Consider the following 22,258-nt stretch of genomic DNA (forward strand, 5'->3'; position numbering starts at 1 on the left):
GAAATTGTTATTTTCAATTTGTATTGAATCTGTGCTGAAATGTAGCGTGTCTGATTGAGAGTTCCAGACAAGCCCTAAAGTTTTTGATTGGTCATCGGTTGATAGATAATGATCTGGTAGATCTGAAATGTTGTTAATATCGTTGAAAATGTTTGGTTTGTTAGTTTTCCACTTCCGAAGAGGAAAGGATCCACTTTCTAAAATGTTGGTGATGTTTTGCCTCAAAATTTGTGCATTTTCAATGGTGTCTGTACAAGTGATGAGGTCATCAACATAAAAATCGCGAGTTATTACTTGTGATGCTACTGGGTACTTTTTACTGTTTTCTAAAGCGAGTTGGTGCAAGCATCGTATAGCAATGAATGAAGCTGGAGCTGTGCCGTATGTTACGGTGTTTAATGTGTAGACTTCTAGAGGCAGGTTTGGATCCGAACGCCACATAATTCGCTGTAAATCACGTTGCTCTTCTACAATTTCCACCTGCCGGTACATCTTCTCTATGTCCGCTACCATTGCTACATTGTGTTGTCTAAAACGAATGATTATAGCAAAAAGATCTTCCTGTATTGTAGGACCCACCTTTAGCGTATCATTCAACGAAATACCGTTTCCTGTTTTGGCGGATGCATCGAACACCACTTGTAGTTTAGTGGTTGCACTATCCTTCACGACACCATGATGTGGTAGGTAAAAAACTCCCTTTCCATCCACTTCCGTTGCCCACGTCGGCACCTTGGTCATGTGCCCGAGTTTTTCATATTCCCTCATGAACTCCGAATATTGTTGACGTATGACTGTATCATTGATCAGTTTACTTTCTAATTTGTGAAACCTTTTAATCGCATTCATCTTCGAATTCCCCAAATCGCCTACACCTTCGCGAACTGGCAACGTCGCACGAAATCTGCCAGTTTCGGTCCGCTGAATTGTTTTTAGGAAATGTTCTTCGCATTGTTTTTCTTCAATCGTCCGTTTGGTTTTGTTATCGTCTTGGTATTCCTCGATTTTCCAAAATTTCTCAATTGCGTTTTCAAGCGTAGTTGTGATTAAATTACATGATATGGTATTACTACTGCTATTTTGAATTGAATAATTTTGATATATGGGTCCCGATATGACCCATCCAAATAATGTTTTCTGAAGTATCGGTTTACCGTCGCCGAGCTTAAATTGCCCATCCGCTAAAATATCCCAAAAGACACCTGCGCCTAAGAGAATATCCAGTTTGGCGGATTTATCGAATTCAGGATCCGCAAGAGTAATGTGTTTCGTTTCGGTATATTTAAATGTTGACAATCGATTTTGAAGTTTGGAATATTACCCGCTATTTGGTTTATAACTAAAAATGTAGCATTTTGTTGAAAAGAATTGTTTTCTCTTGAAATTATATCAATATTTAATTGCTCTGTGATATTAGTAGTAACCTGATTAACACCGATCACTGGTAAGTTTATTTTGGTAGTACCGATATTTAATTTTCGCGCAAGGTCAGAGGTTATTAGATTTGATTGAGAACCCGAGTCTAACAATGCACGTGCTTTGATTAAATTGCCTGATTTGTCTTTGAGGAATACAGCCGCTGTGCTAAGACCCAGCTAGCAAGGGCACGTCATAATGACGTCAACATTTGGTGATCACTGGTCGAAAACACTGAGATCACCAAAAATCGACGTGATAATAACGTCAAATAATTGACGTGTATAACACGACATCTTGTCACGTCATAATGACGAGACTATCTAGTGATAACTCATCTGAAAAATCAGATATATTTCATTTGTTTTATTTTGTGACTAATGTAATTATTTTGTGAGGCTATTTTCGATAATAAACAACCATGACACTGAAAATTCCAGCATTTTTTTATTTATTAAGTCCAAAAAAATTGAGATCTTTTTATATAGTATTTAAACAAAACCTATAATATTATCTAATATCTATAAATAATTTTTTTTAAGAAACTTCCTATAAAAATTTATAATTGGCGGGATCTACTAAGGTAACGCGTATGCGCTTGCGCCGCTAGCCAACATGATGATGACAACCCGCCATCCACAACGAACGACCATTTTATATTAATCATAAACCGGCTTGGTTATTATGATTATATATTTTATTATGAATATATATTTTATTATGAATATATATTTTATTTAATAATAGTTAGATGATCTGCGGTGCTGCTATTAGTGTTTTTAGTTTTTCTGTTGTTCCATTGTGGTAAGTATAATAATTATTATAGTTATTTATATTTTTTGATTTGAATATATCTGGTTAAAGGTTATGGCATGTATGGTCGAAAATAATAATTCAATTTCTCAATTCTTAATTTTATTCAGTTATAATTTTCATGTTTCAAGCGAAACATTTATGATTGGGAAATAGCCAATTGGAGGTATTGATTGAATAAATTGCCTCCAAAATTTTAGCGCTCAAATAGATGAAACTCAATAAACCATATGTCTTAACTTCATACATTGACTTAAATGGCTATATTTGTAGTGCTATGATTTACCTTGTTTGTCTCAAATAGAAGTAGATTTTATGCATTTTTATTAACTTGGTATTTAGGTTATTAGATTTGATTGAGAACCCGAGTCTAACAATGCACGTACTTTGATTAAATTGCCTGATTTGTCTTTGAGGAATACAGCCGCTGTGCTAAGACCCAGCTAGCAAGGGCACGTCATAATGACGTCAACATTTGGTGATCACTGAGACCACCAAAAATCGACGTGATAATAACGTCAAATAATTGACGTGTATAACACGACATCTTGTCACGTCATAATGACGAGACTATCTAGTGATAACTCATCTGAAAAAATCAGATACATTTCATTTGTTTTATTTTGTGACTAATGTAATTATTTTGTGAGGCTATTTTCGATAATAAACAACCATGACACTGAAAATTCCAGCATTTTTTTATTTATTAAGTCCAAAAAAATTGAGATCTTTTTATATAGTATTTAAACAAAACCTATAATATTATCTAATATCTATAAATAATTTTTTTTAAGAAACTTCCTATAAAAATTTATAATTGGCGGGATCTACTAAGGTAACGCGTATGCGCTTGCGCCGCTAGCCAACATGATGATGACAACCCGCCATCCACAACGAACGACCATTTTATATTAATCATAAACCGGCTTGGTTATTATGATTATATATTTTATTATGAATATATATTTTATTTAATAATAGTTAGATGATCTGCGGTGCTGCTATTAGTGTTTTTAGTTTTTCTGTTGTTCCATTGTGGTAAGTATAATAATTATTATAGTTATTTATATTTTTTGATTTGAATATATCTGGTTAAAGGTTATGGCATGTATGGTCGAAAATGATAATTCAATTTCTCAATTCTTAATTTTATTCAGTTATAATTTTCATGTTTCAAGCGAAACATTTATGATTGGGAAATAGCCAATTGGAGGTATTGATTGAATAAATTTCCTCCAAAATTTTAGCGCTCAAATAGATGAAGAAACTCAATAAACCATATGTCTTAACTTCATACATTGACTTAAATGGCTATATTTGTAGTGCTATGATTTACCTTGTTTGTCTCAAATAGAAGTAGATTTTATGCATTTTTATTAACTTGGTATTTAGCAGTGGTATGAGTTTTGACCTTTATTTTGTAGTTTTATAGTAACAATGGCATTTGTGGGTGTAGAATTTTCCGAAAATGGTTTAATAGGTTTGGTTCATTCTTCCTGGTTCACCCCTTTGAAGCAGAATGTTTTGTGGCCACCATACAGAACGAGTGCTGCTTTCAATAGGGCTCTCACACTATGTGAAGAACCAAATGAACATAATTGGAAGTTGTCTGGAGTAAAAAGAATATTTTTTGAATGTGGTGCGTAATTTAGTTTTGTTTCATTAAGTTTATATTTTCAAAAGAATTTTAAAGAGTTGTGGTGTGGTTCTGGGTATTTGTTATACATATTTGTTTTTTATTTTTCAGATGATCTCAACAAGGCACAAAAAAAACTGAAGAAATGCGAATATAATTCGGACAACCTTACTTCAGATTGTGAGGGAGAGCGAACTAGGAGAAAATTCGTTAGTAGAAGGATTTTGAGTGACAGTGAAAGTGAAGGAGAAACAGTATCAAATCTGATAAGGCCTCCATCTTTCCAAAAATATATTTCTGTGAGTGGCTCTGGTAAGTACACTTTTCTATAAATATGTTTCTATTTAAAATAGCTTTAATTGAAATAATGTCTAACTTATTTTTTTATTTACAAATAATTTTTTAAGAGGATGAAATATTTTTATAGATATTAATAGGTATGAGATCAAACTGGGCTCTACGCAGTTAGCGTAGATACTAAGCGTACAATCTGACACTGAAAATAAATAATAAAAAATTAGAATTCTTCTTTTGTTTTAGGTAAGTCAGCTTCTAGGCCGATTGTGAGACCAAATTCACAAATATCTCCACCAACTTCCACTAGACAAAGTACAGAATTGCTTTCTCAAACACCTGGGGGATCACATTCGCAATCAATTCAAACAACTTCCAATATACAGTCTGAAGAGAATACAGATAGAATTCATCCAAAAAGTAGGTTCTTTTATTTGTTTAATACTGTGAATAATTTTTTTTTATATATATAATAGATTTAGAGAAAATTTTTCTGGAATTGAAAAAGTTGAGAGAAGAGGTCAAGGAAGTAAAGACTCTTTTAAAAAACTCTCGAAGTTCAGTAGTTGCTAGTCTACCCAATGACATACCCGTGCAGTTTCCAATAAACGATCAAAGGAGGTTTGAAAATTTGGAACAATATTTGAAATCCGAAGAAAAATTTAATGATTTGGTAAGTACTTTTTACATAGAATTTCATTAAAAGTGAATTAAGAATTAGACATCTCCCATTGATTTAAGTGTAATTGTAATCTAAATATTTATTGTACTTACTCTAAAATAGAATTTTGTGATAGTTTTATTATGGAGGTCTATTATAGTAGTTTTATTTTTTGCTTTAGGCATCCTACCTTTCCTCAATTGGAGTAAATGGCACCACAGCTCATGTTAATAGAATCATGAGACTACTCTTGACCAACGGTTTGGCCAAATTGTATAATTTTGCTGGGCAGAGAAACAATAAAGTGCCATTTTCCAACACTTTAGTGAAATCTGTCATCATTCGTAAGTACTATTCGTTGTTTTTGTGTGGTACTGCCTAAATTCGTCCTTCATAAAGCATAATAGAATAATACTATTTTTTTATTTCTGCGACAGGGATAATTCTCATTAAATAACCACTCATTTATTTCGTTACAGGTGCCATACAAATCAAAACTCCCTTGACCTCTCAAGCAGATGTGGAAAATGCTATCAAAATATGGCTAAAACATGCCAAACAACGTGAGCAAAAAAGAAATGCTGGTGCTCTGGTTTGATTGTATTATCAACTACTTTTTATGAATTATTAGCATATATTTTTATTTTTAAAAATGTCAAAACGTAAGTTGAAAGAATTGGTTGGTTCAAGACAAAAGTGTAGAAGGGCTTTACAAGCGACCAAACAAGAATGTCAATATAAGTCAAGAACCTCTGTTAACCCTGGACGGGGTGCAGAAAATGTTGATGAAACAAATGACTGCTTTTTCTTCAATGACACTATTAGCAGCAACACTAGTAGTACTAGTACTAGTACATCATCTGTTAAAGTTGATAAATCAATCAGTTCTGATAACAATGATTCATTATGTACAGAAACTTCTATTGCTAATGATTTGGCTGAATGGGCTATAAAACATAAAATTTCACTTTCTGCTTTGACACACCTACTTCATTTGCTTCATCCTTACCACCCTGAACTTCCTTTAGACAGTCATACCTTGTTATCAACCCCAAAATTTACACCAATTGTTGATATAGAATCTGGTCAGTTCTGTTATTTTGGATTGAGGAGTGCTCTTTCTAAGCTTATTTCAAATGATACTTGTGTAGACAATACAAATTAGTTTTAATGTTGATGGCATTCCACTCTTCAAAAGTTCAAAAATGCAGTTTTGGCCTATTTTGGGATTAATAAAAAATATTTCTGGTAGTAGACCTTTTGCAATTTCCATTTTTTGTGGAAAAAATAAACCACATCCTTTAAATACATTTCTTCATCCATTCATAGTAGAATTGAAAGATTTATTGCAAAATGGTTTTGTTATTTGTAACAAACACTTCACATTAGAGGTACATAGTTTTGTGTGTGATGCACCTGCAAGGGCCTATCTAAAAGGCACTAAATTCCACTCAGGATATTCCTCTTGTGATAGATGCACAATTCACGGAGAATATTATAAACACAAGGTAGTTTTCAATGGTTTAAATGGTCAGAAACGCACGAATGAATCTTTTCGCTTACAATTGGATGATGAGCATCATATCTCGCAGACTAGTTTTCATGAATTACCAATTGATCTAATTAGTAGTTTTCCGATTGACTACATGCACAACATTTGCTTAGGAGTAGTTAGAAAGCTACTAAATACTTGGATTGCAGGATCCTTGAAGGTTAGATTACAACATCGAAGAGTTAAAATGATTTCAGAACGATTGCTCAACCTTAAAAATATGATACCAGTAGAATTCAATCGAAAATCCCGTTCGCTTAATGAACTAAATTATTGGAAAGCTACTGAATATAGAATGTTTTTAGTGTACTTAGGTCCTTCGGTTCTTAAAGATATTGTGGATTTAGCTATATATGAAAACTTTCTTGCTCTTCATTTTTCTGTTTCAATATTGTTATCACAGAGCCATATTGAAAAATTTAAAATCCCTTTTGTGAGAAATATCATAAATATATTTATCAAACATTCAAAATCTTTGTATGGTTTGGAGTTCATGGTTTATAATGTACACTTAATGTCACATCTTTGTGATGATGTAGATTTATTAGGCAAATTGGACAATTTTTCGACTTTTCCGTTTGAAAATTATTTGGGAGAGATAAAATCATTAATAAAATCTCCAACCAATCCCCTACAACAAGTTCATCGACGACTTGTTGAAAAGGATTTTTTAATTTCACAGCCAGTATCTAATATTACGTATAAATTGGAAAGTAAACATACATTGGGACCACTTATTTTTGACGAAAATTTGAAATGGAATCAACAGTTTCATAAATTGAGATTACCAGGCATAACATTATCAGCATGTAATCATTCTAAGGCGGATAGTTATGTTTTAATTGGGAATAAAATAGTTGAAATTCATAATATAGTAAAATCTGCTGACACTCAAATATATCTTATTGGCAAAGAGTTTCTTGGCTATTCAGACTTATATACATATCCATATCCTTCCAGCAATTTAAATATTTTCATAGTTGAAAATCTCACAGATCTCAAAATATGGCCTGTTGGGAAAATAACTGCCAAATGTATTGTTCTTGAATTAAGGGGTTCTCTAATGGCGATGCCTATTATTCATAGCCAATTTTAGGTTCTTTTTTCCAATTTTTCATGCAAATAGAGCAGTCATTTGTTTCACAGGACGTTTTGACATTTTAAAATATTACTTTCATAATAAATAAACCATATACTATTCAGTATTTCTAATTTGAACAGATATTACAATACATTGTTAATTTGTGTTATGAAAACTGGAATTTTAAGTTTCTTTTGCAGTTATATCATGTTTTTCATGCTATTGATAAATAAATTTTATCAAAATAATATTTTGGTTTATTTTTATAGGTGTGCTCCCTTTCCTATGTACATGTAAAGTCTTTTTCTTTATTAAAACAAATTGAAGCCTATTAAACATTTTTTAAACTGGGACAAATTGACGTAGTAGTAGACGCCATAATCACGTCATACAACAATTAAAAATCACGTCTTATGTGACGTGTAAATCATGTGATATAAATGACGTCGTTGGTCCGAGACATTAGGAGGTCATTTTCACGTTATATTCACGTCATTGAACTGGTCATTACTAGTCATCTCATGACCAGATTCCGACGTCATTTTCACGTGACCTTGCTACCTGGGGAAGAACATTTTGTTTTTTATTATTTAGATGATGTGTGATTGATGAGAGTTGGATAGTTTCTTGAGGTGCGTCTGTGTTTTGTTTATTTTCAATTGCCAAATGTGTGTTTATGGCTAATGAAGGATTGCTGTGATTTTGTGTTTGAATGTAGTCTCGAATTAGTGTGTTATGTTTCTTTTGACAAACCTTGCAGGTTCCACGAGTGCAAGAATCTGACCTATGATCACCTCTGAGACAATTAAAGCATAATTTTAGTTTAATTAACTCGTTTTGTCGCGTTGAATTTGGTAACTTAAGGAATTTTTTACATGAATAAATGTAATGATCTTGATCTTTGCAATAAGCGCATTGCGCCTGCGTGACGGCACATGTGATTGTTTGACCTTCACCTCGTGAGGGATATTTAGAATTATACTGTTATTTGCATTTTTGTGCGTGTGATTATAATAGTTAGATTTTAACATGGTTTGCTGATTATCAGTTTTTTCTTTGCTTTCTAAATATTCACAACGATTTACTAAAAAGTCGAGAAATTCTGACAATGGTGGAGGTTCTCTTTTATTTTGTAAATGTAAATGTTCATGCCAACGTTCCCTAGTACGTGCGTCTAGTTTAATTTTTAATAGTTGAATTAATAGGCGATCCCACGAATCAGTTGGTTCACCTAGAGCTTTGAGTGAAGGAATTAGTTGTTTGAATGTGTCAGTTAAATTTCTTAAAAAATGAGCTGATTCCTTAGTAATTACTGGCATGTTAAATAATTCTTCTACATGTTTGTCTATAATAATTTTTTTGTTTTCAAATCGTTCTCGCAATATACGTAAAGCTACTAAATAATTCTCATCTGTCAACTCAAGTTGCTGAATTAATTTTTCTGCCTCACCCTTAAGTCGGCCCTGTAAATAATACAACTTTTCTATAGCAGAATAACTGCTGATTCTGGTCAACTAATGCCTGAAATCTTTGAATGAAAAATACCCATTTTTTTTGATCGCCATCAAAGATAGGTAAGTCAATTGGTGGCAGTGTAATTTTTGAATTTACAGTAACACTATTGTTGAACAAATTATTTTGTCTAGCTACATTATGACTAGCTGTTATTCTGGCTTGTATGTTGCTGTGAAACTCTACAATTTTATTTTTAGCGCCGGCTTGTGCTTTGAAGAAGCTGTTTTCGAATGTTTCACGATATTCTGAATTATTTGTACACTTTTCTAGCGATTCTATTCGTGACTGAACTTGTTCGAAATGGTTGAAAATACTCGATACGTGGTCTAGACGTGATTCTAATTCTAATAAATCGGATTCGTTGGCTCATTTAATGAAATTTATAAACCTATTCAGCTTTTCGATAACTACATCGCGTTGCTCTTTTAACTCTAGCAAAATATCGGTTTTGTCCGATTTCGATTGATCTACTTTTGACACATTTACTTCATTTTCTCCTGCTAACATTGTGATGTTTTGTGAGAACCGACTAAATGAAATGAACTAGTTTGCAGTAAAATACTTATAGAGATTCAGAATGAAATAATATCGATTTTAATGATTTGAAATCCCTATGCATGCAGATGATAAAATGGAACAAACTTACGGTTTGGAAGAATAAATGATTTGCACTACACTTTTCAGCCTGTGATTGTCTGATTGTTGTAAGTACTGTCTTGAATTGTTGAATCAGCGTGAACTGTTGCCGCTGCTTTTACACTAAATTCGCTCGAAGAGACCAAAATGGTTGGATATCTTGATTGAAAATGTTTTAAAGTGGACTGTATACAATGTGAGAAGCACAATAAAACGATTTGTTTCGATTATCACTTTATTGTACAAATGCTTTGTGTGCCTGAACAAAAAACGCTGTTGGCCTCGTGGCTCCTTGATGATTGATGTCTGTCTTCTTCTGCGCAAGCCCGGTTACTCTAGGTAGGCGCATGTGCCAAGTTCAGTAGCGCACTCAACATAATTTAAATATATACATTAAATGGTTAAACAGGTCTTATTATACGCGATAAATCATAATAAAAATATTATTAATTTCATGAAAAAAGAGGCAGATGAAGGAGTTACTATTCCTTTAAAAAATTACAGGTATGTAGCGAGATTTAATTAGAGAAGTAGGTTGAAGAAATGCAGAATTTACACATTTTTATATAGGAACCTACTTATTGAGTGTCATATTTTAAATTAGAATATTAACATTTTGTGATATTTCAGGGAAAGAGTACTAGCTGCTACTGGGGTGTCAAGGTCTACTTTCCAGAAGATATCAAAAGAAGTTCAATAAGTTGATTGGAGAGGGCCAAGCACATCTTTTCAATCGCCGAAAAAAATACGTAACACTAAAAAAAGAAAGCTGGATCGTATCTCGCCAGAGGCCGTAATATATGTTTTACTGATGAAACTTACATACACAGCAGCCATGTTAAAGACAGAGGCTGGTACGATGAGACTCTAAAAGGAATGAAGAAGCCAATTTCTAAAGGCCAACGGCTGATTATAATACATGCTGGTGGAGAAAAAGGATTCGTAAAAAACTGATAATTTATATTTAAATCAGGTAAGTTTGAATACTTGTATTTTTTAAAATAGAATTAGTGATGGCTAAAATATCGATATTTCGGCATATCGTATACCGAAAATTATGAATATTAATGTCAATATCTAAATTCAGATTCCAGTGTCGACCAGGCTTAGCCAGAATAGAAAAAATATTTTTTTGTACAATTGCATTTAAATTGCGATTAACCATAGCATTTACCTCCTACTTATCATATACCAATAGAATTATAAAATACTTACTATATACTATATACTTGTTTGTTTTTGCAGGTACATAAATTGGTGATTACCATAAAGACATGAATAATTAAAATTTCATGACATGGGTTCAAAAGCAATTGTTGCCGAATCTGCCTGAAAGGTCCGTCCTCGATATAGACAACGCAGCATACCATAATGTACCAATAAAAAACATATTACGACGGCTTCTAAAAAAGAAGAAATGTTAAACTGGCTAACAAAAAATGGATTACCAGCAGACCCCAAACTAACAAAACCGGAACTATACCGCATTTTTCAAGAAAATGAATTTCGTTTCCCCATAAAGTACAAACTAGACGAACTGTTACAACAACATGGGCACCGTGTACTACGTTTACCTCCTTATCATCCAGAACTAAACCCGATCGAAAAAATCTGGGCGTTAGTAAAAAATTGGGTAGTTGCGCACAATACAACGGCACTCGCTAGGCAAAAATTTGAGGAGGTATCGGTAATAAGAGTGGTATAATATTTGCCAACATGTTAAAAAATATGAGAATGACCTTATACAAAAAGAGGACACCTTAGACCACACTCTAGATCACTTAATATTTACAGTAAACACGGGTTCATCGGAAGAAAGTGAAGACAAAAACAGCGAGGATACTGATAGCTTATTAGAGGATTAACTAGGATGTTCTGATAGCGAATAATGTTTTTTTTTTTTTTTTTTAATTAACGATATACATAAAATATTACACTCAACACGTGCAAACACTGCGTTTATTATAAATATACCATGCACACCAAACCTCTATGCAATAAACAGTTGCTATTTCTATAAGATAGTAATAACTAAGTAATATCCTACTGTAATATATGTTTAAATCTTTAAAATATATTTTTTTGTAAATAAGAAATAAGAACCTACGCCACTGGTATATCAGTCTGAAGCGACAGAGAGGGAATATTTTAAAGTGAGGCAGACGATAACTAGTTGATGACGCCTGTGGCATTTTCTTAGTTGATTCGTACTTTACATGTTGATTGGTTGATTGTACAATGAATCGACACTGAGGACATACAGACAGCTGCCGAAAATTTGTTGAATGAACATATCACAAAACTAGAAGTCCTTAAAAGATACTATGAAGATAAGAAGAATATTCACATTGAGAAATCCAAGACATGTACTACTATTACCACACTGCCTGACGCCTGTTTCGACGTTCTCCGTTAGTCTCTATGTGTTTTGTACAAACCAAAAAAATATTACCGAGTATAATTTCATTTAAGATCGTCAGTTGATTGAATTAGTAAACTCACTAAAGGCATTGAACAAAATATGTAATTTGATTACATATCTATCATTACTCAGATTGAATTAGAACAACTTCCAAATTCAGTGGTAAGTTCAATAATTACTCATCTTGTACTGATTACTGTGGACAATTTAAATTTTGGTATCACTTAAATAAATACTAACAAATCATGTGTTTTTATATAAAACATCGTAGTTATGAAAAAGCTACTTTCGAGTAGATAAACTCAAATATTTGAGATCCCTAAAATCCTTTTCGTAGAAAATATGTATTGTTTTAATTTTTGTTTCCGCTCAACTCCTTCATTATCTCGAAATCGAGCAACATTAATAACTAATTGAACCATACGATAGAATCGAGAAATATAAAAAGCTTTTCTTTGGTGATGGGATGGTTGAAAAATGTTTTTAAAGAATTTAAATTTTAAAAATCTGTCCCCACTTTCATGAATAAATTCAAGGCATTTTTTTTGTAAATTAGTTTTTTCTTGTCCTTGTAAAATGAAGTAACCCTTGCTTCGGATAATTCATCAGTATTCATGTTTATTTCCTGTTTTTATTTTTTATTGGAACCTCAATATCAGTGACATTATTAGAACATTTTTCTTATTGGTTATAAGAGAGTCCTCACTCTTGGAAGCACTAAAAGTTTCAGATGAGTATAATAATTCAATTTAGGAAAATATAGATGGAGCGGATCTTTCAGACTGATGTAAAATACAGAATATGCAATAAATATGCATATTGATGAGTATGATTTACAGAATCTAAATGCTTTTAAGAGGTTGACAATATCTAATATTAATGAATGAATCATCTCTTCCCAAATAGTAATTACAAAGCAAGATCGATATGTCCATCAATTTTTGAATTTCCCGCCTGCCAACTGAAACGGCAACACTGCACATGTCAATATGCAGTGTTGTTTTATTACTATATCTATATACCAAAAAATTGCTAACAATAATTTATTCAAACTGCTTAAGTTATTTAAACAACTTTTTTTATAAACATTGAATATATTGATTAAAACTGAATTAACTTTATTTATTTTTATAAAAAAATTCATGTACGTCTTATATGAAAGAATAGTCTACATACCTTCAATGTCAAACACATATGTAAACATTTTTCTTCATAACAATTAAAAAACACAATTAAGATTTTTACTTCATGAAAAGGTTTGTGATAACCTTTTCAGAATGTAAATGAATGATTCTGTTAATGTAAAACGGTCGATTAAACTTAGATTATGGTCCACATTTCTTAGAAGCACATTTTAAGCATTCTCCAAAGCAACCATGACATCTTAAATTCAAGCAGTCACAAAAAACCATTTCTAATTTATTTTCATAAGATGATGACGGCATTGCCGCGTCAAACGGGATTGATGTTCTTCGTGGAAGAATATCGTTATTTTTCTGCAATTTGTACACTAGTGTCTCTGGATGGCGATAGACTTGCCGAACCATATCGAAATGGTTTTTTTTATTTATTTTAATCGGTGTCTTAGACTAATTCGATGTCGGTAAAATTGCGGTATCAAGTCGCCATGATCTTTCTCTATTTTTATCAGTTTGAGGATAATTTTGACTGGATGCTGTAGGTCTGACGGATTTAAATCGGATTAATCTTTTTCTTGAAAGCATCTTGTGAGATTTTTCAGTTTGTGGTTTAGTTGTAAGTGGATATAGAATTGGATGACTAAAGTTTTCATGTAGTGCTCTGACTCCACTGGATATTAGCGGTATTGAGGAATTATACCGAGACATCTTATGTATCTGTATTCGTTTGCGATAAAATGGCTGCCTTTGTTTGAGTGTTTAGATATTTTTCGAGTGACATATTAGTTCTTATTTTTTTTTCATTCCATAGGGGAGTATCAGTGGAGTAACGCAAACTTATTTGTTGATAAATCGATAACTTTTTACAATATGAAATTGTAGATTTCGTACGAATGTAGAGCAAAGACAAAAGTAGCTAGATGCATTGAAAATACAGGAAAAAGATTTACCAGAAGAAGTTTATATTTGTGGATCTCATTTCAAAGCAGACAATTTTCAATGGAAGAAAATCCTGAAAAAATATTTTTTGAAAAAGAATGTGTAATTGATAAAAGAATTAGCTTATTTACAAAGAATATTGCTTTCCGGCAAAAAGTTATGTTAAATTTGGGGATATTAAACCGGGTACTTCTTAGCAGTGTTTAGACTTAACATCTGAAAGGTATTTATTGTCTGTTGGAAAAATGTTGTTAATGCATACTTATTGCTGATTTTGTAGTTTACATCAGTCTGAAAGATCCGCTTCATCCAAATTTTTAGAAATTTAATTATTTCACTCACCTGAAACTTTAAGTGCTTCTAAAAGTATTGATAAATTTGCCACTCAGAAAGCCAGAAAGATTATTTTATATTAGGTAATTATAATGATTAGGTACCTAGTCTCTAAACTGTAGAACAACTGATTGATATACTTTTCGTTGAGTATTGAGTTGGTACATTTTTATGCAAAGGTGATAATATTGTTTGTTTTTAATTTGATAAAGTATTTTGTTGGTATTATATAAGCTGGCCAAAAAAATAAAGTTTTCAAATTTTATTTGCATTTTTACTCGTGAATCACTTCTTCACAACGATGTGACGTAGGAATACGATAAAAATATGTAACTATCTAATCTATTTTTTCCATAAAACTGAAAAACGACAAAACTACAGATTAACTATCAAGTTAAAGGTATTTGACCTTGAACAGAAAAAGAATATACAATTTTTGAGTATCCTATTCTGTAGAGTTTTGTAAGTAACTAATTTAACCATATGACTGGAATAGGGAAATATAAAAAGCTTTTCTAAAAATTAAAACTAAGACTAATACGTCACTTGAACAATATCTAAACACTCAAAAATATTTCACTCCAACAAATCTATTCAAAATGCTTTCTCAGTTTTTAGTGAACAAAGGCAGCCATTTTATCGCAAACGAATACAGATACATAGCGATGTTGCCTAGCTTATATATTTTCATAAACTTTTTCATCAAAATTATTTTCTTGGTCTTGAAAATATTTTTATTTAGGAAAATAACGATAAACCTCCAAGGAAAAAATCATGTCTAGTTAAGATGTATCAGTATAATTCCGCAATACCGTCAATATCCAGTGTCAGTCAGAGCACTGAATGAAAACGTTAGCCCTCCAAAAAAGAAGAAAGTAAGATTTGATCTCGAAAATATATCTATATTCACTTACAACAAAACCACAAACTGAAAAATCTTACAAGACGCTTTTAAGAAAAAGATTAATCTTATGAAAATAAATTAGAAATAGATTTTTGTGACTACTTGAATTTAAGATGCCATGGTTGCTTTGGAGAATGATTAAAATGTGCTTCTAAGAAATGTGGACCAGAATGTAAGTTTAACCGATCGTTTTACATTCACAGAATCATTTATTTACATTCTGAAAAGGTTATCACAAACTCTTTGGTGAAGTAAAAATCTTAATTGTGTTTTCTAATTGTTTTGAAGAAAAATGTTTATATATGTGTTTGAAAATGAAGGGATTTAGATTATTCTTTCATATAAGATATTAATGAATCTTTTTATAAAAATTTCAAATCTTGTTGAGCTCCCATACTATTTATACGTTTACCTCCGTGCCCTTGCTGTTCTTCACGCGAGTTTTTTTTTACATATAGTTATTCAGATTTAATCAATATATTTAATATTAATAAAAAAAAGTTGTTTAAATAACTTAAGCAGTTTGAATAAATTATTGTTAGCAATTTTTTGGTGTATAGATATAGTAATCAAACAACACCGCATATTGATATGTGCAGTGTTGCTGTTTCAGTTGGCAGGCGGGAAATTCAAAAAAGTGGACTTATCGATCTGGCTTTGTAAATACTATTTGGGAAGAGGTGATTCATTCATTAGTATTAGATATTGCCAACCTCTTAAAAGCATTTAGATTGTGTAAATCATACTCATCGACATGCATATTTATTGCATATTTTGTACTTTACAACGATGTCTGAAAGAGCCGCTTCATCTAAATTTTCCTAAATTGAATTATTACACTCATTTGAAACTTTAAGTGCTTCTAAGAATAAACTAACTCTTGTAATCAACAAGAAGAATGTTCTAACGTTGTCACTGGTATTGAAGTTCCAATAAAAAAGAAACAGGAAACAAACATGAATACTGATGAATTACCCGAAGCAAGGGGCCTTGGGTACTTCATTTTGCAAGGACTTTGTGGTAGCGAAAAACTAATTTAATAAAAAAATGCGTCGAATTTATTCATGAAAGTGGGGACAGATTTTTCAAATTTAAATTCATCAAAAACATTTTTTAACCATCCCATTACCCATCACGCTAAAAATAGAACAGAAAAGCCTTTTACATTAGCCCTCAGAATGTTGTTATTGAGTAGAGAGTGAGTTTACTAATTCAATCAACTGACGATCTTAAATGAAATTATACTCGGTAATATTTTTTTGATTTGTACAAAACACATAGAGACTAACGGAGAACATAGAAACAGGCGCCAGGCAGTGTAATAGTGAGTGTTGTAATAGTAGTACATGTCTTGGATTGCTCAATGTGAGTATTCTTCTTACCTTCATAGTATCTTTTAAGCACTTTTACTTTTGTAATATGTTCATTCAACAAATTTTCGGCAGCTGTGTGTATGTTCTCAGTGTCGATTCATTGTACAATCAACCAAACAACATGTATATCATAAGTTTTTACATATATTTATTGTAATTAAATATTTACCTCTATTATTCAATTCACTTTCCCCATTTTGTTTTCTATTAGCATCTTCATTAGCCATTCAAAGTATTATCTGATGTGGAGTTGTCAGTATTGGTATTGCCATTCGTTTTCTTAATGCTTCTTTTACATTTGTCAATTTGTCACTGTGCAATCCAATCAAACGTTCATTCCATAATTGCATACATTCAGGTTTGAGTTTAATATTGTAGGTATCTTCAGTTCCATTTTCAATTTCTTCATACCTATACAATTCGAAATTATGTATGATTGTAACATTCAAGTTCAGTTCAAATGATAAGCATTCTCACCTCTTACTCGAACTTATTCTTAAAGTCACACTCAGTAATGAAAACATCAATTTCTGGTGAGCAAAATAGACAAGCTACAATTGCATCATATCGCCTATTCGTATTGATAGCTAAAAATAGAACAGCTCATTCTGTAGGGTAGAATCTGAAGTTTCATTCACTGAAAAGGAATTTTTAAAACAAACTTTTTACATCAACTTGATGAAAGTACTGAAGTTTCTTGCTAAGCTAATCTATTAGCCTTTGTTAGGTTTCGAACCCAATTAAAGCATAAAAGAAGAACTGCTTTTTTGCAAGTCTTTATAGTCAAAACCAACAGCGGAAAAAATTTTTAAATATCTCGATGATTTAATTACAGATAACAAAATAAAACGGACAACTGATGGTGCTCGTGCTATGAACTGAGGGTTGTAACTTTCATTAAGTCACGGCCCAAGCAATCCCGACTTTTTGCTACTCTGTGTGATGAAATGGGAAGTGAGCACAAAGCATTCCTGCTTCATTGTGAAGTACAATGTTTATCAAGAGTTAAAGTACTGTCAAGATTGTTCAAGCTTCTTGAGGAATTATCATGTATTTCATTTTTATTCCAGAGCCGATATCCATTCGAGTATCCTATCACCTGAAGTTTTTTCTTTTTATTGTCAAATTTTGAGGTTTTTTTCTAAATGTTTGGCATAAGCATCTGAGCCAAATACACTTGGATTATTTAGTGTCCGTGGTTTACCCTCAATCACTTTTCCATTAAGTTATGGAAAGTTTGCTGGAGTATAATCAAGAATAGTACCTCATTTTTTCATATTTACTTAATGAACTTTTGTATCAAATTTAATTTCAACCATTTTTATGTATTCTATTATCCAGTCTGACACTCAACTTTTGTGTTCCAGTGAAAATATTATAACATTCTGAAGAAAGCATTCATCAAAATGTATGTTTCTAATAACTTTTATGCTTATGTCACGTTTTGCAGATTTCATCATGCTTTGATCTTCTAGTTTTTTAAATGTGTACTCATCGCCTCTCATTGTGGTTATTATTATCGCTTATGAATACAGATATATTGATTATCATTTCTCTTATAGGTATAGCTGAAAAATTTTTGAGTGAACTTACCTTTTAATTGTTCTGTATGTCCTTCATACAGCTTAGACAATTTTTCAAATATTTCCGTGTCACTTAATTACCAGTACAGCTCATAATATATGTTGACAAATGTATGTTTTATAATTCATAATCATGAATACTACTTGGTACCTATGCGGTTTATAACCAAGTCCATAATTCTATATGCTTTTAAAGTTATTCCACTTATTTTACAGTTTCCAGAAAAGTTTTTTGTTCTAATGAATTTTCGTTTTTAGATTCGAAATCCTAATTATTTATTTATACAGTGAAAAGTCTCGGACCCATAACTTGTTGTTTTTGGTATTATTAGAATAAAAATATCCTTTTTATTGTTATAACTTAATATAATGACAGATACGCAATAACCTAAACTGTCTAATCACACAAGAAGTCAACTTCACAACGTACTAGTATGTTGCCGTTTTCCGTTTCGATACAAAAAATATTGTAGGCAACGTTGTAAAATATTATTTTGGCTATAATACGTTGCCTAACGTATTATTGCCTAAAGAATATTCTTTATACAATGCTAATACTATTAATACTCATATAGGTAAGACTCCTATATGGACAGTTGGTATTACATATATGTCTACATATTTTCATTTTATTTGTTTCAGATAGTTAAATCATCGTAACTATAGCGGTTTTGTTTCGTGATGTACAAGGCGAAAAATCGTTTTTTTCTTTTTTTTATTTCCGATACGTAAAGATATCATCAATTGATGATTTCGATTAGTTAACGAGATAAACATTTGAAAGTGTTTGAATTTCAAAAGTCAACAATTGTCAGAAATATTTTTTTAGGTGAATGAAAGTAAGACGGTTAATAAGTGTTATTTGTATATTAAAATTATAGCAGTTTTAAAATGCCGTCATCTTTGAGTAAAGAAGTCAATTTGTATTACAAAAATTTGGTAGTGACAAAGTTCAATAACTGGTTGAAGTTGGTTAAGGAGAAGAAAAAACAAACTTATCAAGACCAAAACTCAACGGTATCGTTCCAAGCTCCAAGGGAGGAAAAAGATGCTAACGGTAAGAAGATTATCGTGACTCCTGCAGATAAGTTCGATTCACCACCACCAATGAACTATAGCGACGCCAATTCCAAGGAAGTTCTAAACAGAAAAGATGTGAAAGAGGAGGAACATATGAACTTTTCGAACGAGAGCTTCTACGAGAAAATGAGATCACTTCAAGAATTTAGAAACGTCGGTCTCTACGTGTATTGCGACTCTTGCGACAAGTATAGATACCTACCCGACGTGAAAGATCCCCTGGATCTATCTGACAAATGGTATTGTTGGATGAATCCAGATGGGAGGTATAATAGATGCGAAATCAAAGAAGAATCGATAGACGATAAAGAAAAGGAGCTGATGATATTTAATAAATATAACGCGGGTAGCATCGTCTGGGCGAAAATCGAAGGTTATCCATGGTGGCCGGCTATGGTGGAAGATGATCCTGATATCGAAAATTATTTTTGCTTGAAAGATTCCTTAGAACCGGTAAGTCTAATATTTCTCTTGGTCACTTTCATTAGGTTAGTGTAGTACCATTTTTTTAGTTCATGAAACGTACAGGATGATTTTATTTAATATCGAAATTATTAAGTAAACCTTATATACAGGGTGATTTTTTTACTTATTCCAATATTTCATTTGGAGTGAAAATCGAAATAAATTTCAAGTTACCTTAAATAGAGTGCGATTTTTTTTATCAATTGAGAGTAGAGAGTGGGAAATTTGTAAACTCATATACAGGTTTTATTATTTTTTATATTAAGTTTTTAAATTCTGATGGTCATATACAGGGTGGTTAATCGATTATTTTTTCGTAATATATTTCGATAAAATTCTTGAAATGACACAAGGTATTCAATCTATGGAATTAGTCACACTGTGTATTGACGGTTAACGATTATTTTCAGACGCACTACCACGTGACATTTTTCGATTCCGACGCGGTGACTAGATCTTGGGTAAAGGCCGAAAATTTGAAGCCGTTCTTGAAAAATATCGACGATAACCTTGTGCTGAACGATAAATTCAATAAACTCAAATTCAGGATGGACGTAGCCGTCAAACAGGCTAAAGAAGCCGTCGAAATGGAGCTGCTCGACAGACTGAAAATGTACAGCTTCATATATAGATATGCGAAATCTTCCAGAAAGACGAAGCGACAGAGATACGCGAGTGAGGATGGAGGCGGTAAACAGAAGAAACGTGCGAAGTTGGGTGATGAGACGGAATCTTCGGCGGGAGACTACGAAGAAGAAGAAGAAGAGGAGCAAGAAGTAGAGGAGGATGAAGAAGAGAAGGTGGACGAAATATGAGGAGAATACCAGAAATATACTTTTGAGTGATGGTGTCGTGATTTCAAGGAAAAATGCTCGTTCTAATTTTTGATAAAAATTTGTTAATTTTCTCAATAAAGTTTGTTGAAAAATCATTTTTTTTTTTTAATTAATTTTATGCAAATCATTTTTTATGCCTAATTTCAACAGTTTCAACGTCATAAATATGAGTAACTCCATGATTAACGCGTTATCCGCCGAACCAATCATTTTTATGCTCCTTTCCGTCAATTTGATGCCCAATTCCATTTGGCACAAAAACCTAACCTAACCACCATAGGGGAGCCCAAGACGATAGTGACAAAAATTTCAAGCTGCTTATACAATAAAGGAGTAAACAGTATAAAAAAGAACAACATTGAAATTGTATTAAAACATACATATAGAACAAACGAAATAAAGCTAAATCCTAAAATATACGCAGAACTTCTTTGAAATAAACAAATTTAGTTCTGTCTAGAAGTTGAGTAAATACATCAAGATTATTATCTTTGGAATTTACATAATCTATATATAACTTAGTAAATACAGGGTGTTTGTATATTCGACCGACAATGCTTTACAACAGAGAGATCTCAATGAATGATTCATTTTGATATAGAAATACGAACCATTACGGGGCTTAGTTGTTGAGACTGAAGCAAATTTCTTTTAAATTGCCTGAATATTTCTAGTTGAAAAACTAATAACCTTTTATGGAACTAAAACGATCTTTTTTTTCTTTTTTATAATTTCAAAACTTTCCCATTTTCTGAACAATTTTCGTGTTCATTGGCAAACAGAAACATCATCTAAATAGTTTTAGTTTGAAAATAACAAGGTACAAGACATCAATCACTAAACAATATAAATTAAATTCACTTTATTTACAATCCAAATTACAAATATAATGATATGAATATTCACTATCTCGGGAAATTTAAATTCCGGGATCTGATCAAAGTTTATTTCGAACTCTATTTTCCATAGATCATCCAATTGTTTTATTCTAATTTCACAAAATCTGGTTGTAATTGTGAAGAATCAGCGTTCATGTCCAATTTGATGGAGAAGCAATTGAACTAATTGAACTATTCATATCATTTTATAATTTCAGTAACTGTGTGTCCTCAAAAGTATATTATTCCTCTTCTAAGCCTATCCAAAACTTTATATCTCCATTTTTTGATTCTGCTTGATTGCGATTGGTTTTTTCTATCAGATCACCAGATGCAACATTTTCCTACAGACAAATTTAGAAATTACTATATTTAAAATTGGTATTTTCATCCTCAAATCTACTTGATGAAGGACTGGCTTTTCCACTACATTCGCTTCAGTATTGTTATTTGATTCTGAATTTGGACTTAAATCAACAAATTTTCTCACTTTTTCTATACACTTCCTGGCTCTTGCATCTTCATTAATATCAAGTTATTTATTGAGTTATGCATTTCTATGATGTATAAATCTTAAAAAATTTTCAAAAGCGTTTGTAAATGAAAACCTGACAAATTTTCTTCAAATTCAATGGCATCAACAATTCTATAACTATATTTCAAAATCCATGTTGGTCGCTTTGGATGTTTTCACCAGACCGA

The sequence above is a fragment of the Diorhabda carinulata genome, chromosome Y (assembly GCF_026250575.1).
Source record: "Diorhabda carinulata isolate Delta chromosome Y, icDioCari1.1, whole genome shotgun sequence".
Taxonomy (NCBI): domain Eukaryota; kingdom Metazoa; phylum Arthropoda; class Insecta; order Coleoptera; family Chrysomelidae; genus Diorhabda; species Diorhabda carinulata.